Below are 26,480 nucleotides of genomic sequence, written 5' to 3' on the forward strand. Positions count from 1 at the left end.
AGACAACCTGGAAACTGCTTTACTACTTATACTAGACACTCCTACCAAGAAACAAAAATTTCCAAAGCTAACCAGCCAATCTATTCTTCCCTCTCCCCTCAAAATCCCACCCTGCAAGAGAAACCTGAATTGTCCCTTCTGCAGTCCTACCATTCACTAATCTATCTGCTTCAAGCCCTATTACATAGTAATTCTGAACAACTTACTAGTGCTTTCAAAAGCATTCTCTCTATTGAACTACAGAATATCACTTTGCCAAAATGCTGTAAATTTCTTGATATTTTAGAAGAATGAAGGATTTTACACAAGGGCTATGAGAATGTTCTTTAGGAAAATCATATATTCTAAAATAGAATATAAAATTCATCCTTGAAATGTGCATGTCAGGACTTAGAGCTTAATCATTTCTGAGCATCTAGCTATCCAAATGTTTGCCCATTAGCAGAGCAGCATAGAACAAAGAGAATTGGCAAATTTCCTTATGTCAGATACCTCATCACCCATAAAAAGAGTGTCTTTATAAAAGTTACTCAGAGGCAGACTGGGAGTATGGATTGACCAGTCAATGCCCATGTTCAGCGGGGAAGCAATTACAGAAGCCAGACCTTCCACCTTCTGCAACCCACAACGACCCTGGGTCCATGCTCCCAGAGGGATAGAGAGTGGGAAAGCTATCAGGGGAGGGGGTAGGATATGGAGATTGGGTGGTGGGAATTGTGTGGAGTTGTACCCCTCCTACCCTATGGTTTTGTTAATTTATCCTTTCTTAAATAAAAATAAAAAATAGTAATAATAATAATAAAGTTACTCAGAATTCTTGCAATTAGAACACTTTTGGTTCTGAATATTAACCCTTATCATTAGGATGTTTTCTAAATAGAATCTTAGTAATGGCCATCATTCTAGTCAAGGGTAATTTTTTTTCACAAAGTGCCCTACTTTTAGGGATAACCCATAAAACAATATGTAGCAGAATAAGAGCTAAGGAAGCATAGCAGGAACGAGGACAGAAAGTGTTTAGAGAAGCTTTATTTTAGTTCTTTTTCTCTTTCTTTCATCATTTTGTGGGGGTTAATGTTTTATAATATAGTTGTTGATACATGAGTACATTTCTCATCTCCCCATGACAGGTGTCTTCAGAATACTCTCAACTCCAATTTATATCTTTTTCATTCATGATGCACCAGTACCCCCCCAAGGTTCTTTCCACCTCTTCCCTTACCCACCTTACCTAGTGTCTATTGCTTGGGTACATATACCCCATTCAGTCCAAGTATTGCTCTGTATTTTCCCTTTCTGTCCTTGTTTCTTAAATTCCTAACTGTTTAGCTCTAGCTTATGGTGGTCAGGTGATTGAACATGGGGTTTTGGAGCCTGAGATATGAAAAGTCTTTCTGAAAAACCATTATACTATAATTTCCCCCATCTGATTTTAGTCTTGATCTAGCAATTATGGCTCATGCTTATTACTAACCCACTGAGTGCATCTGAACAGGTTTTATAAATGATCAAAGAACCTCAAAGTCTCAATTTCTCATTTAAAAAAGACTATAATTTCTCCTTCATGATGATACTGATTCATATTTGATAGAATTTATGAGTCAAGCCCAATCGCTACTCATAGAAACTGGGCAGATCCAATCACAACCAGATAGTATTCAAGTATTCTATCAGATACAAAGTTTTATTTTGAACACACATGTGCTACAATGCACAAGGACCTGGGTTCAAGCCCCCAGTCCCCTACTTGCAGGGGAGAGGCTCTGCAAGTAGTGGAGCAGTACTGCAGGTGTCTTTCTCTCTTCTCTCCCTCATTATATTCCCCTTCCCTTTTGATTTCTCTGTCTCTATCAAACAAATAAAAAATATATAGTTTAAAAGTTATATTTTAATTCTTTTCTCTTTTTGGTGTGAACATGAAGAGCTGCTTTCTTTTGATGTTTGTAAATAAATTTTCAGTGAAAGGAAGAATTATGAAAATAACACATTGATACAATCATTCCCAAATTCTGCTGGGAAGAGTTGTGCCCTTGGCCTTAATTTCCTCATCTATAAAGTGGGTGTCCGAACCATACTTTATGACTAACAAGATATGTTTATGAAGGCAAAGGAATTGCTTTCATGTTCTTTCATGCTTTGGTATATATGAATTTTAAATTTATTTTATTATAAAAATATCTTATTATAATTTTGTGAATCTCATTATAGTTCATGCTCACAACAATTCTGTGAAAAAGAATTTTCAATCTCTACTTGTCTTAAAGAAACAAAACTCAGAGAGGTTAAGGGAATAGCACAAGGACACACAGAAAGTGTGTCATGAGCACAGATGTGATACACTGACCACAATTCTTTCTTATTTACCAGGTGTCCCTGGACTAAACATTCTAGGATGATTTGTTCAAGAACATTGTAGAATTTTAAGAAATTGCTTTGGATGCAAAAACAGTTCTTAGATCTGCTTTTTTTTTTTTTGTTTAATTTTGTAATTTCAGGATACCTCTTCTTGTCAAGCTGACAATTTTCACTTTATCTTTACTGTCAGTGCTCCTACCTATAATAATCACCTCTCTGGCCTTACCTTCTTTTAAAACATTTGTGATGTTTAAAACTACAAAACAGAGGTTGTTAAAAACAAAACAAAACATGACAATAGCTGCATTATTCACAATAGCCAAGGAGTTGAAGCAGTCTAAATACACTGGTAGATTGACTGGAAAAAAAAAAAAAGCTGTAAGGTAAATATACCTTGTGGAATACTACTCTACAATTTTAAAAAATGTGGAATACTACTCTATAATTAAAAGATATATGATACTCTGCTATTTCATACAAAATGTGTAGAACTGGAGGTGGTTGTGCTTATGAAGTAAGGAGATGAAAGACCACTAACTACCAGAAGTTTTTGGCCAAATGTGGAACTGAAGAGAACTGAAACACATGAACCTGAAAAGGGGAGGAGGAAAAAGAGGTCAAGGAGGAGGAGCAGCAGCCAAACTGTCTCTAGGAACTTTGTGAGAACTGTGGTTACTATCACTGGAGAGCTTGGGGTGAGAGATAGGCTTGGTGACACAGAACTTTGAGGGGTAGGTACACTGTGGAATCATATGCTGGTAATGGTATAATCTTGCAAACCACTATTAGTTATTAATTTTTTCCTCCAGGGTTATCGCTGGGGCTCAGTGTCTGCACTACCAATCCACTGCTCTTGGAGGCCATTTCCCCTCCATGTTACTGGATAGGATAGAGAGAAATTGAGATAGGAGGGGGAGATAGAAAGGAACAGAGAAAGATAGACACCTGCAGACCTGCTTCACCACTTGTGAAGCAATCCCCCTGCAGGTGGGGAACTGAGAGCTTGAGCCAGAACTGGAATCCTCGTGTGGGTACTTGCACTTTGTACCATGTGTGCTTAACCTGGTGTGGCACTGCCCACCCCCTCCTACAAATCTGATAACTGTGGCATAGGGTTTAACCTAGAAAAAACAAACAGCAAAAACAGCTTTCTTGAGGAGACTCAGTGGTCGATTTTTATTCCTTGGTGCTCAGAAAAGTTAGACTAGCAGATGGAAGAATTCCTGGCAGATGAGGTTTTGTTACAAAATGATTGATCTTGGGTTTGTTTGTTTGGTTACTATTTTTCCTGCTCTAGAAACAACTAAGTTATGTGCTCACAAATAAAATATCTGTCGGTTACTGTTCCTCTCCTTCCCTGTGCAGAGGCACATCTGTTCATTTGTTTGTTCATTCATTCATTCATTCATTCATTCATTCATGTAGTCTATACATGCATTTTTTTCTGAGTCTACTATATGCAAGGCATTTTGCTAGATACTGGACATGCCTGGATTAAGAGGAGTTTAGCTTCAAATAGTAGCTGACAATTCAAAGGTACGAAAACAGGCATTTTAATGAAATACTCAGTGTATAGCCAAGATATTTGCAAAGGACAAGTGGAGAGATACTGCTTCCTTGCCATGCAAAATCTTGCATCTTGTTTTAGAAGTGGTATTTTTTCCCCCAGGAATATAATGTTAAGGAGAATATGCCAGACAGAAGGAACATCACATGCAAAGAAAATAAGAGACCTCAGGGAAGAAGCTGGTATAACTAGAAGCAGCAATTAGCTTGCTATTACTAGGGCAAAACTCAGTGGTGTATCAGACATTAGCTTTCTGAAATTTAAAAAAAAACAAACCCTTATTAGCAGTGTTTGCTCATATCCAAGGAACAAATCCTCCTAACATGACCAATTTCAAGCTACCTAGGGTTTGACAACCACTTTGCAAATTTTCCCTTCCTCCTGCCCCCTTTAGACTCTGTATCTGAAAGAGCTTTTTTTTAAAAGAACTATTTCAAAGGGACATAGTACCCCCCATGTTCATAGCTGCATTATCCACAACAGTAAAAAATTTGGAAGCAGCCAAAATGTCCCTCAACAGATGACTGGATAAAAAAGATATGGAATGGGAGTCGGGCTGTAGCACAACGGGTTAAGCGCAGGTGGCGCTAAGCTCAAGGACCGGCGTCAGGATCCTGTTCGAGCCTCCGGCTCCCCACCTGCAGGCAGGTCCCTTCACAGGTGGTGAAGCAGGTCTGCAGGTGTCTGTCTTTCTCTCCCCCTCTCTGTCTTCCCCTCCTCTCTCCATTTCTCTCTGTCCTATCCAACAACCACGACATCAATAATAACTACAACAATAAAACAACAAGGGTAACAAAAGGGAATAAATAAATAAAATAAAATAAATTAAAAAAAAAGATATGGAATATATACTCAATGGAGTACTTCCCAACCAAAAAAATAAATAAATGTGATTTTACATTATTTGAGATAAAATGGATGGAAACATTTAAATCAACTACAACTTTAGGCCAGACAGTTCAAGAACTTTTGGTCTTGTATTTAAAATACAAAGAGGTTCAGATACCACTAAAAGGATTCAAAGTATAGTGAAATCAAGCATATTACTATAGATACTAACCATTGGATTATCATAGAAAACAAACCCCCCCAACTAAGCTGGTTATAATAATAATTAATTATTTATATTCTAAACTCTTTCTAAGACTATAAGAAACCCCTTGCATTCTCTTTAAGACCCTCATTTCTCCTAGTTCTGGCACCTTTAAGGATTATGCCCATAGTTTTTGATATTCCTTCTCTGATTCCTTACTACCATACCACCCCTATTGCCTTCAACCAAATTGCTACTGGTGCTGCCACCTCATATTATGCTGCTACTGAAATCCTATAGTAGACTATAATCAGAGATATTGAGCCTGAGAAGTCAACCACACAATTCTCCAAATCTGGTGAGATCTTTCCTAATACATGGGACTACCTACATCCATGTTAGATGGCACAGATACCAGATTAGGCTAGGGCTTAGAATACTTGATACAAGTGTACATGTATCCATAAGCAAGGGGAAATTGTATAATTCAAAGTCAAAGTGTTCAACAGTGGTTGAAGTGCCTAAAAAAGGCATCACAAATTCTCTAATTGATCGGACTTAGACCAAATTAGCTGAGCAGCCTAGTAGAAAGACCCAAAGAAGACAGATGCCAAAAACCTAACTCTGCCTGGGCTCAACAGTTGATACTCAATTCCTAAACAACTGAGAGAAAAATCTAAAGTCATCAAATTAAGAGAGTACTACAAAAATTGGATAAGGGCAAGAGACTGGGCCCACTTGATAATGGCCCATTTGGTCAGTATCACACCACCTCATCGTCTAGGGCTCTATGCAGAAAATCATTGAATCCCATATACATATGATGGGTCTATACTTCTAAAGGGTCCCTCTGTCCACAACCACTGGTCACTTTCACAAGGAACAGCATTTTGTGGGGCCTCCCGGGACCTTGGCCTCACCATAAAGCAATGCTGGTAAGGATAGCCCCAGTCTCTGAAGGGAGGCTGGGGGTTATCCTGCCCTGTCAGTTGAAAAAGACTGGTCCTGAAAAAAGTGCAGTCTGGGGAGTCGGGCGGTGGCGCAGTGGGTTAAGCGCACGTGGCGCAAAGCGCAGGGACCGGCGTAAGAATCCCGGTTCGAGCCCCCGGCTCCCCACCTGCAGGGGAGTCGCTTCACGGGCAGTGAAGCAGGTCTGCAGGTGTCTATCTTTCTCTCCCCCTCTCTGTCTTCCCCTCCTCTCTTCATTTCTCTCTGTCCTATCCAACAACAAAGCAACGTCAACAATGGCAATAATAACCGCAACGAGGCTGCAACAACTAGGGCAACAAAAAAGGGGGGAAAATGGCCTCCAGGAGCAGTGGATTCATGGTGCAGGCACCGAGCCCAGCAAAAACCCTGGAGGAAATAAAAAAAAAAAGTGCAGTCTGCAATATATATATATATATGCGCCCTGGAGCAGGTGGATGGAGGTAAGTAGTTAATTTTAGCTACAGAATTTTTTTTTTTTTAAGAACAGGAGCTTCTCCCTGCCCTAATTCAACTTTCTAGCCCCTTTTCTCTACTCTGACACCATTATCTCAGACAATATTCTTATCCAACTTCAGGATAGCTACCAAACTCAAGCAAAACTACCATAGTTGTATGCCCCCAGGAACATGCCTAAATGGATTTCCTAACTTTTTCCACTCTAAAATCCTTCATCTCATCTGCTCTAATCCTACTTTTTGGTTCATTAACCATTTTGTCTCCATTTAGGTTATGCCACTTTCCAGACACCAAGTTACAGATGCTACCATGACTCCATCTCAACTTCTCTAGGCAGATGACCTCATCATTGTGTCCTGGACCTTCATATCTCTGGAGCTCTAGTCCACTAGGGAAAGACAGAAACAGGCTGGAGGTATAGACTGAACTTTCACTGCCCATGTTCAGTGGAGAAGTAATTACAGAAGCCAGAACTCCTACCTTCTGTTCCCCCAGAACAACCTAGATCCATACTCCCAGCAGGTAAGAAGTGATAGGAAGAAGATAAAGAGGGCTCTGAACTCCAGCTCCATCAGCACCCAGAGAGAGAGGAGAGGGGCATATGGAAGTAGCTGTGTTGTCATGAGTGGCTTGGAGGGGATAGAGGATTGAATCAGAAAAAAAAGGGGGAGGAACTATGTATAAATGTAGACAGATAGTTGTAGAGATGATGGCTGGCCCATGGGAGAACTGTGGTGGACTGCAGTGAGGAGACTGAAGATTCAGAACTCTGGTGGTGGGAATGGTGTGGATTAGAACCCCTGTTGACATGTAATTTTGTAATATATATTTTAAAAAAAGGAACTATTTCCTACTGACAAAAACTATGTTATAGCCCTCTTTAACCTCACTGCTTTTGTCAGCAGTCAATTCTTAGCTACATTGCTACCTTACCTGACTGTGCTAAAAGTGTAAGACAGCAAGCCACAATCAGGAGAGTGAACAGTTACCATAAAAATATTCCAGACCTTATTAAATATTCGTCAACTGTACGATTTTTATACTCCTGGAGACAGTACTATAAAGAAAGGCAGTGATGACCATAGTCAGTGTCTGGTCCATTAAAAAAGAACAACAAAAAGATTTCATTTTATGTCATTTATTCTGGACACTTCTGGTATGTGTGAGAAAAGTGTTGATTTAAAACCAATAATTTAATATACCTTTTGCAAAGTAGAACCAGTTATCTAATCAATAAATTATTTCTGTGCTTCCCTGTTTTGGCAAATCACTTACAAGTGCCCTGACCCTCCCAGGAAACACTCCTGTAGCTGCCAATCATACAGTTTGATGTAGGAGTATCTTTTTTTAAATTTTTTAAATTTATTTTAAAAAGGAGGCATTAACAAAACCATAGGATAAGAGGGGTACAACTCCACACAATTCCCACCACCAGATCTCCATATCCCATCCCCTCCCCTGATAGCATTCCTATTCTTTATCCCTCTGGGAGTATGGACCCAAGGTCATTGTGGGATGCATAAGGTAGAAGGTCTGACTTCTGTAATTGCTTCCCCGCTGAACATGGGCATTGACAGATCGATCCATACTCCCAGCCTGTCTCTCTCTTTCCCTAGTAGGGTGGGGCTCTGGGGAACCAGAGCTCTAGGACACATTGGTGGGGTTGTCTGTTCAGAGAAGTCTGGTTGGCATCATGCTAGCATTTGGAACCTGCTGGCTGAAAAGAGAGTTAACATACAAAGCCAAACAAATTGTTGAACAGTCATAGACCTAAACGCTGGAATAGTGCAGATGAAGTGTTGGGGGGGGGGGTCCTCCATTTTGTAGATAGCTAGTAGGCATATTTTAGTTGCATTTCAAAGGACCTGTAGCTATACTAGTTTTTTCTTCCTCTGAGGAGTATCTTTAAGTAACCAGAACATCCCCAATAGCTACAGATGCCAGGGATCTTTCCATTTTGCTTAAGAAATGGGATCTGATTAGAAGAAGAGGATTCTTTAGTAGGAAGAACTAAGTTCAAAAGTTCCCCATGGCGGGACTTTTGGGATGCTCCCAGAGCCATTCAGATATAGCCTTGCTTTGAGAATTAAAAGAAAAAAAGGGGGGGGGGTTATTCCATGGACTTTTCAGAGTTAGCAAATCCAAAGTGTTAAGATGAATTACAGAGACTTAAAGGCATGCTGAGGACTTCTGTGGGAAGTGTCACTCAAGGTTGTGCTAGTTCCTGGTGACATTTATGGGGAAAGGAATAAGCTTAGCAATTGGATGGGGTGTGCTTTGGGTCTTTTAGACTGTGTCTGGTTTTTGCACATGGGAGATGGAGGTTAGGGAGCGGGGGTTGGGTATCTGTTCACACATACCCTACCCCAGCTTGCATACTAGCAGAGTGCTCTGCAAAATAATGTGTCATTTTCTCCTAGCAGGCTTTGCTTGGCTGCTGGAGCTCTTAAGCACAGCCAGGGCACATAGAAAATTCAGATGGCTTTCTCTGCAGCCGGTGAAACAATCACTTCTAAATTTAATGCCAGGTGTGAAACAAGTTTGCTTCTTCATGCTCCTCGACTGTGAATAAACAGAAATTCCTGCACAAGTGCAAGATAATCCGTGCATAATTCCTCCCAGGGCTTCATTTTCCAGATGTGCACTCGCAGCAGACTCCCACTTCCGTGACAGCCTTGTTTCTGAGACACAATATCCCTAAGCTCCCACATCCGGTCCCAGCACCCTTTCCTCCATGGCTGGAGGCCTTGTCTCCTTCACCTGGCCCCACAACCTAGGTTCCTCCATACAGTGCTGTTTGAGAGATCCTCAGTTCTTTGGCTGATAATGACGTTTCAGCCTTCACTTTTTATACTTCAAAGTGGAAATTGAATTTACCTTTATAAAGTAAACACTTCTTGTCCCATGTGGAGGATTTATGACTTCTTGCTAGCTGGTAGAAGAAATCTTCCAAGATGGAACTTGTGAAGCTTTTAAGAGTGCCGTTTATTTTTATAGTGAGAGAGAAAAGTATAGAACAAGCTCCCCCGAGCCCCATCACTGTACCTACTGTGGACCAGACACATGACATATGCTATCTCTCTGGGAGAGAAGCATCAGATGTTCACAAAAGGCTTTTCAAAATCATCTCCAGCTTTCTACCAGCTGAACTTACACAAGGATAAGTAGTGTACTCTGCTGCAGGTTCCATCTGCTTTTATTGTTGCTACAATGTTCCTTTGCTGTGTGACCTCAGAAAGTAACCTATCTGTGTTTTTCTTTTTTCATTTGCAGCATCAGGTTTTGCAAGGGTTGTTATGCAGTTCAAAATAATGTATGCAAAATGCTTTAAAAATAGTGAGGCCATCTCTTTTATAATATCTTGCTCAGAACTTGGAGCTATCATATTAAGGGAGATAAGCCAGAAGGACATGACCACTACTAAACTATCTTACTCACAGGTGGAACTTAATAAAAAAGGAATGTGAGGGAAAATATAAAGTGAAACTCAGACTGTCTATGATGTATTACATCAAAGCAAATGACTTTGAGGGATAAAGGAAAAGAGACAGGATGAAGGCTGTTGGAGTCCTGGTGCATGATGAAGGAAGGGGTCCTAGATTGGGGATACCTACAATGGGGAGAGGAGGGTTTGTACCTATGTGTCAGCAGCTATATTGTAAACCATTATACCCCACCCCATACACAACAAAGTATATATAAATAAAATAAATAATCAATACCAAGCAAAAATTTAAAGAATGTGATTAGTAATGGTAAACATTTCATAAGTTTTTGCTATTATTCATTTAATGCTATGCCAAGGAATGAACCCAGAGCCAGGTGCATGTATAAAACTGCTGAGCTGTCTCCTGAGTTCAATTTTTATTCCATATTGTCAAGGAGAAGGGAGTGACAGAAAGAAGGAAAGATGCCTAAAATCCTCTCCACTACTCTTGGAGTTAGTTCCCTTGGTGCTGTTCCTGGTGTTGTCATGTGATGACAGGAACTGAACCCAGGACCTCATGCATGACAAGATATGTGCTTACCCACTGAGTCATCTTTAGGCCACCTACCTCTTCTGCTATTTTATCCTACATAGTCACTCTGGAAAGCTGTGGTTTACATCATATTTTATGCTCTAAAAATTCAAATCTTGGGGGCCGGGTGGTAGCGCAGCAGGTTGGGCACACATGGCACCAAGCACAAGGACCAGTATAAGTATCCCAGTTCAAGCCCCTGGTTCCCAACTTGCAGGAGAGTTGCTTCACGGGTGGAGAAGCAGGTCTGCAGCTGTCTGTCTCTCCTCCTCTCTACCTTCCCCTCCTCTCTCGATTTCTCTCTGTCCTATCCAACAAGGATAACAACAATAATAACAGCAACAATTAAAAAAAAAGGGCAACAAAATGGGTAAAAATGGGCTCCAGGAGCAGTGGATTCATAGTGCAGGCACTGAACCCTAGCAATAACCCTGGAGGCAAAAAAAATTCTGGGCTGGGTGTTGGTGTACCCAGTGGAGTCCATAAGTGACTGTGCACAATAACCCAGGTTCCAGTCCCTACCTACAAAGAGGAAGCTTCATAAGTGGTGGAACAGTGCTGCAAGTGTCTACTCTTCTCTCTGATTCTCTCTTCCTGATTATGTCTCTCAAAAATAACTACTACTGGTTAGGGGAGATAGCATATTAGTTATATAAACAGACTTTCAAACCTAAGACTCCATGGTTCTAGGCTGAATCCTTCTACTACCATAAGTCATAGCTAAGCAGTGTTCTAGTATAAAAATATAATTATTAATTAATTAATTTAAGAAATTACTACTGGAAGCAATGAAGTACTTCTGGCACTGGGCTCCAGTGGTAAACCTGGAGGTCAAAAGAAATCTGAACCTTATATTGCTCCATGTCTTAGAGTAGGGGCCCAGGACCCCAGCTTTTAATTGCATAGGTATTACTCAAATCCTCTGAATTCAAAATGTATGCACTTACTCCAACTCTATACCACCCTTCTCTCTGAGTTTTACTTCATGTAAATTAACCTTAGGGTTCTACATTACTTTCATGTTGACAAATAAAGAAAACACTAAAATACATTTTATTCTAAAGATAATTCTCACTAAGGAAGGATTTGTCTCATTGGGATGGGTAGATGGTTATTCTTCTGGAATCTTGGTCATTTAAATACTATTTTGTTTGTTTGAATAAAACATGCCTTTCCAAAGCAAGATCAATCCCAATAAAGTTAAATACTCTTTCTGGTCAAACTAACCACTATTCAACAGATATCACAGATACTGTTTCAGAGGGCCATGGACCTAGTATAATAGTGCAATTCATTTTTCCTGGCAATATTAAGAGGGACAAGTTTGGCATTACTTTCTTGATGACCATTTCTAATTTTTAAATTTCCTTCTCCTAACAGTGAACAATGACCTTTGAACTCCTGAGTCAATGCCATTTGTTTCTGATTTACCCTTTGAGTTTCTAGCAACCAGCACATGACAAGATTTTGTGTATAGAAGGTCTGCAGAAACCACAGGGCCACCTACTGCCTCTTCCTCTAAAATAGAAACTTTGAGGGCAGGGGTAGATAGCATAATGGTTATGCAAAGAGACTCTCATGCCTGAGGCTCCAAAGTCCTAGGTTCAATCCCTTGCACCACCATAAGCCAGAGCTGAACAGTGCTCTGGTAAAAAAAAAAAAAAAAAAAAAAAAAAAAAAAAAGAAAGAAAGAAAGAAAGAAAGAAAGAAAGAAACTTTAATGGCAGGTATAGCCTCTTACTCATTTTTCCACCTATAGTATTTGATATACGTATTGGCACAATAACTTGTGCTGGATGAAAGAATGTAAACTTGGAGGCCATCAGGTGACTCACCTGGTAGGAGGCACAGTAATAAGCCCCTTCACTCTGCAGAACCTAGGGTGGGGTCAAGGGAGCATCGAAGGAGTGGTGCTGCAGTGTCTCTCCTCTCTCTCCCTCTCTTACCTTCTGTCTGAAAAAAAAATGGCTTCTGGGGGTTCGTGGTTATGTGCAGGTACTGAACACCAGGGATAAAACTAGTGCTAAAAAAGAAAAATGCAAGCCTAATAGGTGATAGTATTGTAGATTGGAGGAGGGATAAACAACCCCTCTCTGTTTCACATGGTCAGGAATGCTAGGAATAATAAAGAGCCTGCTAGAGATACAAGGGTCTTGTGTATCACATGCAACCTCAACTACTTTCAGCTTCATCTTCTAGAAGATTCATCCCCCACCTCTCTCTCAATATCAGTAATTTATTTATATCAACTACAAATTCCTATTCTCCTATGAAAAAAGACTGCTGTGACTACTGCCATTTTTTTCTTTCATCTCTGCATTAATCTCAGACACTTAGAGCAGAATAAGAACAGACTAAGAAAGACAGCCATATTAAAGTTGAGGTACTAGAAAACCAGCAAGAAGCCTATCATACAGGTGTGTTGAGCTTCCTGTGTGGACCTACTGCTTTACAAATGATTCTATCAAAAAGCAATCCTTAAAATGCACACACATCTCAAAACCTAGATAATAGAACAGGCCCCATGAGATAGGGCATATGAACATGTATCCATAAGTTAGGGGAAAATATATATAGCTTAAAGGAAAAGTGCACAATAGTTTGCAGTGAGTCAATAAATGCAGCAACCAAGTAGCAACACCTAAAACTACACCTTAAATTACCTAACAAAACTGCTTCTACTTAGACCTAGATACCCTCCTCAACTACCTCCTATTACACGACCCTCAATCACACCAAAGCTAACCTTGTCAGACAAGGGAGGGACTACAAAAGTTGAATAAGAGAAAGAGACCAATACTTTAATGATGATTCTTTAGTCACTACCAGGCCACCCCATCACCCGGGGCCCTACTCAGGGAGTCCTAGGATTACACACAGATATGTTGGGCCTAGACCTCTAATAGATCCCTCTCTCCACTGGCACTGGTCATCTCCATCAGGAACAACATAATGGACCCCTCTGTGGGCCCCTATAGGACCTTGCCCTCAATGTGGATCAACGATGGTAGGGAATGTTTCCATTTTCTGAAGGGAGGTTGGACAACATATTCTACCTACTACCCAAGGAAGATGGTTCCTAAAATGAGTGCATCCTGGAATGTTCCTAGCCATGACCACAGAATGTGAGCTCAGACCTACAGGAATGCAGAGGTTACATAGGCTCCTGTGCTGAATATGGGTCCCAGATCAAATGGATGGGGTTTGCAGTTAACAATATCTATATACTTTCCCCATATTGGGGAGCTACTCTCTTCTCTGACCCAGCTTTCTAGTCCTTTTTTCCAACTATGACACCATCTTCCCCAGACAATACCTTGGACCCTTGCCTACTAGATGTCAGGCTCAGGCAGAAACTAGTAAAGCCACTGGCTCCTAGGAATATATCTAAAATAGATCTACTACCTTTTTCCAAAATTGAGACCCCAAATCTCCATCCTCAATATCCTTGCCTTTAGGTTCATGACTAGTCAACAATTTGTTCTGCTTTTTATCTTAACTCTTTTTCAGCCACCAAGTTCCAGATGCTACCATGATGCCATTCTGGACAGATGACCTCACTATGTGTCCTGGAGCCTGCCTCCCCAGATCCCAACCTCACTAGGGAAAGAGAGAGACAGGCTGGGAATATGGATTGACCTGTCAATGCCCATGTTCAGCAGGGAAGCGATTACAGAAGCCAGACCTCCCACCTTCTGTACCCCATGATGATTTTGGGTCCATACTCCCAGAGGGATAAAGAATAGGGAAGTTATCAAGGGAGGGGATTGGATACGGAGTTCTAGGGGTGAAAAATGTCTGGAATTATACCCCTCTTACCCTGTGGTCTTGTCAATATTTCCACTTTATAAATAAAAATTAAAAAAATAAAGCAGTAACAAACTGTTAAAAAAGTAGTGGTTTTTAACCCTTGATAGAAACTTAGCATGTGAAGATTAGTAATTATTGCATCTTAAGTTTATGGAATTCCCCTTCTGACTTTCTAGGGGTGGAAAAGAATTGTATTTGGAAGAAGATAAGAGTATCTGGTGTTTAAGTGAAGAGTAATTAAGAAATGATCAGACTTTTCCATCTTGTTCTCCATGATCTCTCACTCTCAGTCCTGGCCACCATCATATCAGTTACATATGATAAAGAACCTTCCACATTGTGTGTTTCTTTGCTCCTATCCAGTCACAAATGAGTAGGGAGGAATAAATGAAGGAAAGAAAAAGTCCTACCAGAGATACTCAGATGCTTCCTAAAGAGGGTACTAAGCACTGTGTCTTAAAGTTAAAAAGGAACAACTGTTGTCACCTGGTGACTGTTCTTGATGAGTCATCAAATCATTGAAGTCAGTTGGACAGTGAAGAGATTGGATTTCCATTCTTTCAATAATCTACTACTCATTTCCTTTCTTTCTTTATGCATATATCCCAGGCCCTAGTCTGAGGATAAAATGATCTTTGAGACATGAGTGTGCCATTTTCTCAAGTTGCTAACACTTAATACAACAGACATAGTGATATATGTTTCTCTATAGATTTACATAAATACATAATGCATATAAGGACTATATACTACTTAGAAAGTTCATATTGGTGTATATTCATATTGGATTATAGTAAATTTTTTAGTGTAATAGAGTAAGCTATTATCCTCATGTATCTAAAATTTTGCTCCCACCCTATTATTAAGTTAAATTTATAAAAGAATTGTTGAGATAATAGTTACTGAGTAAAGTATTTAAAACCTATGTTAAATTGTCCTAAATAAATATGCAAGTTGCACCAATTTAAATAATATGTGGAAGCTGGGTGGTGGTGCAGTGGATTAAGCGCACATGGTAGAAAGCGCACAGACCAGCAGCAGGATCCCAGTTTGAGCCCCTGACTTCCCATCTACAAGGGAGTCACTTCACAGGTGGTGAAGCAGGTCTGCTGGTGTCTATCTGTCTCTCCCCCTCTCTGTCTTCCCTTCTTCACTCAATTTCTCTCTGTCCTATCTAACAACAACAGCAATAACAACAATAATAACAACGATGACGATAAACAACAAGGGCAACAAAAGGGAAAAAATGTAAAATATCATGGTTCCTCTATATTTACATAATTGGAATTAGAAATGTAATTTTTATGGAATCTGTGTAAATAAAATATTGTACTAAAATCTGAATACTAAAATACTGTTTTTTCTGTTTTGTTTTTTTGCCATCTCTAGGGTTTCACTGCTCTCATAGCTGGTTTTTTTAGAAAAAGAGGGAGAGAGAGAGAGAGAGGGAGAGAGAGAGGGAGAGGGAGAGGGAGGGGGAGAGGGAGGGGAAGGGGGAGGGGGAGGGGGAGGGGGAGCTACAGCACAAACATTTCCTTCAACGTGGTGGTCTGGGCTCAAACCTGTGCCATATACATAGCAGAGTAATGTACACCATTAGGCACACTATCCAAGTGTGCTCTTTTACCAGGCCTAATATTGTAATTCTAAAGATTTATTTTATATGTTTTCTATGAGATAGAGAAAAAAGAAAGAGAAAGAAGTACCAGAGCCATGATTTTGTACATTTGGTGCTGCAGATTAAACCAGGAGTTTTGGACATGCATATCCTGTAGTCTACACATTGAACTATTTTCCAGCTGCTTGAAATTGGGGAAAATTAAAGCATTTGTGTTTGGTTTTATTCATATGTCTATTATCAAAATGCATTCTGAATAAATTTTAATATATTTATTGATAGTTCTGGCATTCAAAATCCTGAATGTGGACCAGGAATCTAGCATAATAGTTATGTAAAACAACTTTCATGCCTGAGTCTCCAAAGCTCCAGTCCCCCACACTATGCCACTGTAAACCAAAATCCTGATTGTTTAACAGTGAAGATTTAATATTTTCAAACTTATTTATAAAAATTTCAATACATTTACCAAACATGTACCTATCATTTAAAGAAGCAATTATCTTTTAAAATGGAAGTTCCAATCGAAACCTTTTATGTGAATTTGTAAGTTATTCTTTCCTGCTATGTATACCAATTGCCATTTGAATTTTAACTCTGACACATATTAAGTCATATATTCCATGTGAGGATATACAAATCATAGTCATAGTAATACCAAGGCACTTCTGAATGTAGCTTTGTAGTTGGAGTCCATATTTGTGCAAAAGGTCAGGAGTTATGGGATTGAGTAAGAAATACTAACTCAATTTCCTTGTTGCCCCTCTGGTACTAAAGAACTGTTGATAACTGGTCAATGGCAGGCTACCTCAGCACTCTAGGATTTCAGCTGGGCATGGCCCCTTCCACTGACCCCACACAACCATGACCCAACCCACTATAAAATGAACCAGATGTGGCACTCCACACTGGGGTTTTCAGGCAAAGCTTTCACTTTCTGGAGGTTCAAATCATGGGACATGTCCATGGTTTAGAAGGGGCAATTAATTTCCTCTCTGCACTATGCTGTGAAACACCTTGAAATGCCAGGAACATACTCCCTTTCTTTTTCTGTGTCCACACATTCTATAAAATACAACTTTAATAAAGAACATGCAGTCCTGACAGCATGGGTCAGGAAGTCATCCACGTGATGCAAAATCATTCAGATTTCACTGCAGGAATGAATGTGGCCAGTCCCAGGGTAGGGGTCAGTAATGGGGTGTCCCTGAGAAGCCTGGGAGGATGGAGAGTGCCTGGTGTCCTTCCTTTTCCTTTGGCACTTCCATTGCCCACCCCCCCTCCCTGAAGATCCCTAAGTAGATTTCTAAATTGCAAATTAAGTCTCATGTTGAAATATGAAATCCCCAGAGACTCACTGAGACTGAGATGCTGAAGTACTTGCATTTGACTTACAGATGTTTCAATTGATTAAATAACAAATAAATCATTGAGGTACAAATTTGCTGTAAGTTTAATGAAGCAGAGGGCATTTCTATTTGGAACAAAATTAGGACTGTATTTTTTGAAAAAAAATTACTTGTATTCGTTTTTATTTTTTGGGGGGAAGGCACTACTCAGCTCTGGCTTATGGTGTTGTGGAGACTGAATCTCAGACTTTGAAACCAGGTATGAGAGTCCCTTTGCACAACCATTGTGCTGTCTCCTCCACCCTTGTATTATTTAAGACACATTTTTCCTTTTATTTTGTCTCTTTGAATTTTATAATAGGTTTGACAGAACTTTTTTTGCTCTCTGCAAAAATGGAATCAGTAAATTCTGCTTCTTTCATTGAAAGACAGTGTCTATTCCTACTTCCTCTCTAGAGGAATCAGGGAGTCTCTGAAATGGCGCACGCGCGCGCGTGTGCTACACACACACACACACACATCACCACCACCACCACCACCACCAACAACAACAACAACAAAAATGTACCATATCATACCATATCACATTCCATCACCGTACCTAACAATTTATATTCACTTGGCATTGACTTAGAAAGTCCTAGACATGCTTTTCACAATTCTGTGTTCTACAAACTAAGCTAAAACCTTGCACAATTGACTGCCTAATCCCAAGGTCATTCAAAGTCATCAGGCTAACATGTAAATTATCAGTGTAGATTACTAAATCCAGAATTCAAGATGCTTCAGGACAGAGGCCACAGACTTTTTTGATTTGATTTTTATCCTCTGGTAGAAAGGGCAGCTCTGACATCCATACTTGTGGTTCTCAAGACACTTTCTTCCCTATTGTGGCAAATTCTGGAACATCCTCATCCACTTTGCAGTAATGAAGCTCATCTCATCATATATATATACATATATATATATATATATATGTATATGTATATATATATACTACAATAATAAAAACAAGGCAACAAAAGGGAATAACTAAATAAATATTTTTAAAAATTCCCTTTTGCTGCCCTTGTTGTTTTTATTATTGTAGTTGTTATTGATGTCGTTGTTGTTGGATAGGAGAGAAATGGAGAGAGGAGGGGAATAGAGGGGGGAGAGAAAGATAGACCCTTGCAGACCTGCTTCACCGCCTGTGAAGCGACTCCCCTGCAGGTGGGGAGCCGGGGATCAAACCGGGATCTTTAGGCTGGTCCTTGAGCTTTGCGCCACTTCCTGAATGCTTAACCTAACTCCCGAAGCTTAGCCCATCTTGAGGAGCCCAGACTTGGCCCTCAGGGCACATCTGAGGGTGCCAAGGCATCTGACCCTTTAATAATTCCCAAACTGAAATTAGAAGGAAAAGATAAGCAAGTATTTGCTGTCTTAGAGACAAAAGAAAAATGATAGGGAAAAATGCCCTAACTTTTCTGTATTCTTTTCTTTTTAAGATGCCACACATAAGACTCCAAAGGGAAATTTGGTAATACTTGCCCTCTCTTAACATTAACTTTAGAATTGTATTTTTTAATCAGAATATTGCTTTGAGGCCTACCCTATCCTTAATGCAATCTGGTGATGATGAGTGACAGCAAACAAGCTTGCCAAAACTACACATTTATCTGTATAAATGTTCTAAGTCATATAAGGGCATCTTTTTGTAAATAATTCTTATCAAATTTGCAATTGGTTTCCAATATAATAAAAATTTAAGCACAGCTTTGGAACCTGAAAAGACATTTAAAAAAATATTGCTAACTTTTCAAGATGCAGCTGATTACAACAATGAAATTCACCCTGTCTTCCTTAGAATGCTTTTCCTCCTAGAGATTGAATAGCACATAGCAGTCTGAATTTACTGCCTCATAAATCACACACATTGACTGCAAGATGGGAGTATTCCCTTTTCCCCCTAACAAACACTAAGCTGCCCAGCCTGGCAGACACACCTATGTAAGGTTTTAACATCTGTAAGACTCCCTTTGGCAACAGACACCACACCATCTCAGTTTTGTCCCCTGGGAGTGGAGGCATGATCTCTCTCTCCAGCTCATTACATCCCTGAAGGAGAGAGAGACTCAAAACATTCCCCCCACCCTTCACTGCAGGCACATGGAGGTGCTCTGGTGACAGGCTTATGTGGATCTGTCAAATTATTAAAAGTTCTTTTTAAAGTTATTTACTTATTATTGAAATAGAGACAGACATTGAGAGGGGAGAGGAAGATATAGAGGGAAAGAGGCAGAGAGAAACCTGTAGCTCTGCTTCACCTGGTGCAAGATGGTGGGGGAGGATCTAGGCTGGGGGTGAGAGTGTTTTGCAGAAAACTGAGAAATTTTCCACATGTACCAACTGTATTTACTGTAAACCATTTATCACACACACCCCAAAAAAAGTTCACCTACATGAGCAACACTTAGCTCATCACAATATAAGCAAACATAAAACAAGACAAAAGGTTAGCCACTGCAGGACTCTCTCGAGAGCCCAGGCAAGCTGAGTGTGATAAAAACTTGACAGCGTGCCACCTTGGCTTACAGAAAACAGCCCTTTCCTAATCATCAAATATTAGGGCAAGAAAGCAGGGGTTTTCATCTCTCCTTTGTGGGAAACAATTTATTTTTATGGATGGGAAAAGGAAATAAGTTCTCCCCAAATCGCCCATCTACCTATCTGGGCCCATGCAGCTTGCCCTGCATTTACAGATAAGTGAAAGGTCAACTGAATGTTATGTCTTTAGTGATAGCCCACAGCAGTTGGGGAGGGAGCTGGTTGCTTATTCTACTAATGTGGGTCCTTTAGAGATGGATTGGAGGGGATATATCTGTGTCAGTGATTGTCAGGGGAAACATCTATCAATCACCTGTCAAAGACATTGTATTGTGGAAGGGATTTAGTATGCTGGAGATTAGAATGTGTTGTTGCCATTGTCACCATGGAAAACACACAGACAAATTTTCAGGCACATGTTTGACAGGCCAAAGGAGTGGCATATTTGGCCCTGATTAATGACTTCTGTCTATGTTCCTGAGGCCACTGAAACTTTTCATTAAAAGAGGACAGCAGGGATCTGCTTGGGGTGGAGAGAATCAGGGTCCAGACTATTCCAGAAGAGACTAAGAGTCTTCAGGCTCAATTTCTCTCTAGACATATGGTATAAAATGGGTAGCAGTTCTCACTAGGGAGTACTTTTTCTTTCCTAACCACATTCCTCACTTATTCAACTGACATTTAATACCAGGCACTATGCCCATGACTATACAAACCAGGCTTAGAGAGGACCCTGAACTTAAAATGTATAATTTCTAATTGAGACAAGAAGGAAGATTAATTCAATAAGTATTGAGTACCTCTGGTATGCTAAGTCTCTAGCTACTAGGAATCTAACAGGGAAAGGAGCAGGAAAGGTCACAGATATGTAGCAAAACACCTACAGTGAACCATTCAATGGGTAAGACGTGCTCAAGATTAACTCACTTTACTTATTTTTTTAAGGACTAAAAGATTTTATTATCTATATACTTGATAGAGACAGCCAGATATAGAGAGAAAGGGGGAGATAGAGAGGAACAGAGTCAGAGAGATACCTGCAGACCTGCTTTCCCACTTGTGAAATTTCCCCCGCAGGTGGAGACTGAGGGCTTGAATCTAGGTCCTTGAGCATTGTGACATGTGTTCTCAATCAAGTGCACCACCTGGCCCCCTCACTTTATTTTCATAAATAGGACCTACATTGTTTTAATTAAGAGAAATATACCTCAGGGACCTATGTAATAAAGAGGTGATATCAGAATCCCAAACCAGATAACCTAGCAATTATAGGGTGAGAAAACTGGAGCTGTGGTAGTGGCAGGTGATGGGCATGTGTCCTAGTGGGTGATTGAGGTGAGAGGTGACAGCGAGATGAAATCATATAGAATGCGTGGTCGACAGAGGATGAGGATAGGAAGTAGAGGTGGGATGTGAGAGGGATGGGGTGGGATGGGATGGGGTAGGGTGTGAGGGTGGTAAGTTGAGGCAGAAAAACATTCTCAGAGGGAGTGCACTGAACTGAAGAATAAAGAAGAACAGGCTATAGAAAGCAAACACTGGAGAAATTCAGGACAAGAAACACAAGGTACTCTCAGGACAGTGAGCAGTCCTTTCTCTGTGCGCCCAGTCTGTATGTTTCTTTCCAATGTGGCAAAGAACCCAGTGACAGCAAATGACAGGAGAGAGCTCAGCTGGTAGAGAATAGGACTTACACATATGAAGCCTCAGTTTCTATCCCCATCACTAAGTATGCTGCAGAATACTGTGCCCCAGTGTGGTTCCGTAGCCCCCATGTCCACTTGGTCGATTCCAAATTATATTCCTCCATGAGGATAATTTCTGGAACCATCCATTCCACCCCAGTTCCATGGCTGCCAGTTCTTAGCAACATCGCCCCACCAGATATTCGTCGGGATGCGGCATCATCTAAGTTCATTTCCCATGTCTACGCTCGACCGGACCTGCCAATATACGCGGATATCCCACCCTGTCCAACGCTTGACATCTCGTCATCCAATCTGGTCCCCTACGCCTACACTGAACTTCTCTGTTCCAGACTCTTGGAAACAGAGTTGGCAGTCAGCTGAGGTAAAGAACAAACACCTCATCACAGACCCCTGCAAGCGTCAACCCGGCTTTGACCTAGCACGTTATGATTGGGCCCTCCTCAATCGCTATCGAACAGGCCATGGCCGGTGCGCCGCTATGTTCCATCGCTGGGGAGCCAGAGACCACCCGATCTGCCCCTGCGGCTACAGACAGACTATGACCCACATAGTCAACGACTGCCACCTCTCCAGATTCAAAGGAGGTCTCGAAACTTTACATCAGGCTCAACCTGACGCTGTTGACTGGCTACGGAAGAAGGGCAAACGCTAGAAGAAGAACTAAGTATGCTAGCGTTGAGTGATTCTGCGCTCTCTCTCTTTCTCTTCTCTATTGATCAGGAAAAAAAAATCTTCAAAAAAAAAGATGCATGAACAATAATTGACTAGGTAGGACAAATGCCTTGTCTCAGGATCCAGGTTTGAGCCTGGTACCACATCAGAGATGCTCTGTTATCTCTTTTATTTCCTGTCCCTTCTGCATTACTTTTCTCATCTCATCTCTGTCACTCTGAAGAAATATTACTGCCTGGAGCAGTAATATTAAGCAATAGTAATGAAGTCCATGATCCTCATAAATAATGAGTAAATAAACTGGAATTACAAAAAAAAAAAAAAAGAAAGAAACCAGTGACAGCAGGAATGTTTCTCTGCCAAAATAAACTCAGATTCAAGAAGGGCTAGCAGCCACGGAAGGGGTCAAAGAACCCTCAGACGAAGGGAAGAGGCATAATAAGAACACTGCAAGTCAAAATTATTATTGATGCAGCAGCAAAAATAGGTGTGGGTTAGAGATTTGATTGTTACAGACTTGTATACCTGGCAAGGTGTAGACCAATTTGTAATTTGGATGAATAGACTTTTCATGTAGTAATAGTGCCCTGATTGCACAGCTTATTGTAGGTAATGCATCTATTTTAATGTTAAATTATTCACCCATAGTGAAAGGTGGCAATTCCCTCAGAAGCCACGCTTTTAACTGTCTCAGGTAGGAAAGAGTTTGCTCTCAGGGTAAGGATTCATTTGCTGTCAGTAGAATGTCTCATTCCCTTTTGTTGCATTACAAGGATCTCAGAGTGCTGCCCTGCTTAAGATTTTAAGTATGATGAGATTCATGCTACTGGGTGGGCAGGCAGCAAATCTTTCTGTGAAAGCAATTCTTTCAAGGACATTACAACGTGACCATTCTGATGCAGGGCATGTGCAGGACCAGAAGGTAGCATTTCAAGCTCCATTTAGCTACTTCTCAGCTGTAATCCCTTCAGGTGGATATTTAATGAAGCTGAGAAAGCTAGTGCCAGTGTGCAGTCTCTCAGGCATTGTGTTGCAGAACAAGCCACTGCGATGTGGGACACTATGCATCAACAAGTAGAAAGTGCAATTTAGGGGCTGGGTTGTGGCACACCCAGTTGAGCCCACATGTTCCAATGCAAAAGGACCCAGGTTCAAGGCTCTGGTTCTCACCTGAATGGGAGAAGCTTTGTGTGCAGTGAAGCATTGCTACAAGTCTCTCTCTCTCTCTCTTCCCTTCCTTCTCAATTTCTCTATTAATAAATAAAAATAAAATACTTTAAAGTTTTTTTTGCAGAAGAATTACATTTTAAGAGAACACATGAACAACACTAAAAGGAAACTCCACAGACGGTGGAGCAATGCTTTGTTGTCTCTCTTCTTTTGTGTCTCCCTCTTCCTTTCATCTCCCTCTTTTTTCCCCCTCTTCTCTTCTAAAAATAATGAAAATTATTAATATGTGCACTTAACCATGTGCACCACCACCTGGCCCCTAAGAATGGAAATTGGTATGCTTGAGATTTTAGGTTAATTCCTGAGCCCTAGCAGAATTTTTGTCATCTCTGGGGCTTTGCTCCTGGTTGATGGGGGTAAGGAGGAGAAGGGAACAGAAAAAGAAACCATTTCACCATGATGTTTAGAATTAAATAAAATACAGTTCAAGTCCTAAACATGAAAAATTTGGTAAATATATAGGACAAAACTTTGGGGGAAATTATAGGACAAAGTACTTGACCCCAGTACTTTGTCCTATATTTAAAAATAGTGTCTGGTTCCCAGAACTGTGATAAGGTTTATGAAAGATTAGAGTTTCAAAATGCTTTGCACCATGCCTGGCACACATAGGGGTCAAATGAAAGGTACTTCTTTCTTCAAATTAGATGGCATTTATATATAGCCAAAGAATCTGGCTATGTTAGTGTACAAGCATTCCAACAATTCACTGCTAAAAAGCAGCATAAAGAAAAATCATGGCTGAGTGGTGTTTCTTTCAGTTTATTCAGATATAATCAACTGTTTGGTTGTTACCTTGTGACTGTTGTACAGGAAGCACTAATACGCAACTCTCACTTTGGATGGAAATAGAATGAGGTGGTAAAATACCAGTTACAAAGCAAAAAGGGAAAAAAAAAGCTATGTACTGGGCCCCTTTTTTCACTGAAGAAGAAAAAGGTGTTCTTTAAATCAGAACACATGTATGTCTGTATGTCCATTCGCCACCCATGAATTTCATCACATTTATTTTTCTCAATTGCTCATCTATAAAAGCCCCTGATATTTTATGATACTGAATTAAAAAAATTAGTCTCTGTGGTAGCAAAGTAACAACAAACCTAATGGAAAAAAATAGATTAAATATAATTCCCCACTGTGTGGAATTTTACAAATGTCATCAATATTTATAGCATGTGAGCAGAAAATCAAAGAGCCCTGAGACTAAAACAGAGAGAGCCTCTAATATAGTCACTTCTTGCTCCTCCTGACAGGCCAGCCATCTCTGCTTATTTCAGAGAAAACTATCCTGGGGTGTTTCCCTAGTATGACATTTTCTGTAACAAGTGTGAAATTTTCTATTTAATCCAAGTATATCCATTTTATATCACTGGGTCAATTAATCATATTTAGCTTAATAAAATAAGATTTCCTCTGGCCAATTTCCCATTGCCTTAAATACACAAATACACGATATATCAAAGAAGGACAGGGAGAGTGGGAGTGAGTTAGAGCAAAGACTGAGACACTTTATACAGCCATTCAATAACAAACATAAAAGAGGAATCATAGGGTAAAAATTGGAGCTAACACCCCATCAACTGAGGCCCCAGTTGGGGAGTCCTGAGATTCCCAGACATGATGGGCCTAGACCTCAAATAAATCCCTCTCCTAATATTACCAGTCATCTCTATCAGGAACAACAGAATAGACCCCTTTGTGGACCCCCATAGGACCTTGCCTCAACTTGGATCAACAATGATAGAAAATGTTCCATCCTCTGAAGGGAGGATGGACAACATACTCTATGCTCAGGAAGATGGGTCCTGAAATCAGGGCAGCTTGAAACGTTCCTACTCATGACCACAGAATGTGAGCTCAGATCTACAGGGATGCAGAGGTCCCATAGGCTCTTAAGCTGAATATGGGCCCCAGATCAGACCAAATCGATGGGGTTTACAGTCAACAATATTTGTACACCTTTCCCATATTTGGGAGCTACTCTCTCCCCTGATCCAGCTTTCTGGTCCTTTTCCCAGCCATGACACACCATCTCCCCAGATAATAAGGATCTACCTGCATATCAAATTTCAGGCTCGGGGGGAAAAAAAAACAAAAACAAACAAGAGAAAAAAAAAAAACCTAGTATAGTCACAGGCCCTATGGAATAGAACTAAAATAGGCCTACTAGCTATCTACAAAATAGAGACCCCCCCCACCAACTCTTCATCTGCACTATTCCAGCCTTTAGGTTCATGATTAGTCAACAACTTGTTTGGCTTTATATGTTAACTCTCTTTTCAGTCACCAGGTTCCAGATGCTAGCATGATGCCAACCAGACTTCCCTGGACAGACAACCCCACCAGTGTGTCCTGGATTTCTGGTTCCTCAGAGCCCCACCCCACTAGGGAAAGAGAGAGGCAGTCTGGGAGTATGGATCGACCTCTCAAAGCACAGCCCATGTTCAGCAGGGAAGCAATTGCAGAAGCCAGACCTTCCACCTTCTGCATCCCACAATGACCTTGGGTTCATACTCCCAGAGGTTAAAGAATAGGAAAGCTATCAGGGGAGGGGATGGGATATGGAGTTCCAGTGGTGGTAACTGTGTGGAGTTGTACTCCTCTTATCCTATGGTTTTGTTAATGTTTCCTTTTTATAAATAAAAAAGAGAGAGAGAATAAAAGAATTGGAGCCAAACATTCATTGAGGTACATTGAGCTATTGCAGTCTTCTCCATCATAGCCACTGGGAATCCAACTTTGTTGTTATGAAACATCTTTGAAATCACTGACAATTGAGGCAAATGTGTTTTTTAAATAACGTATCGACTACCATTGATATCTTGGCCAGAGACTAAGTTCTACCCTAGTGAAGTCACAGGCTTTGTGCCTGTGTAAGACTTGCTTTCATTTAAAAAAAAATACAAAAAGAGGTTGAGGAGATAACCTGTCAGCACACCTATTTGCAAGTCTGTGCCCCAGAGGCCACAGGTTCAATTTCTGATACCACAGTATATGAGAGTTGAGCAGTACTTTAACCTTGTCTTTTTTTCCCCTATTCTCTTCATTCTGTCTCTTATACTAAAAATTTTTTTAAAGAGATTGAG

At 40.5% G+C, this 26,480-nt stretch overlaps 1 long non-coding RNA gene across 1 annotated transcript in view; it reads left to right on the forward strand.

Moving 5' to 3' along the window:
• LOC132534932 (uncharacterized) overlaps positions 1-25,718 on the forward strand; it is a 167,219-nt gene extending 141,501 nt beyond the window's left edge. The window contains exon 4 of the long non-coding RNA XR_009546692.1: positions 25,685-25,718. This is a non-coding gene — a long non-coding RNA (uncharacterized LOC132534932). The remainder of the gene's footprint in view (positions 1-25,684) is intronic.
• The last annotated feature ends 762 nt before the right edge of the window (positions 25,719-26,480 follow it).

Source organism: Erinaceus europaeus, chromosome 20 (genome assembly GCF_950295315.1).
Source record: "Erinaceus europaeus chromosome 20, mEriEur2.1, whole genome shotgun sequence".
Taxonomy (NCBI): domain Eukaryota; kingdom Metazoa; phylum Chordata; class Mammalia; order Eulipotyphla; family Erinaceidae; genus Erinaceus; species Erinaceus europaeus.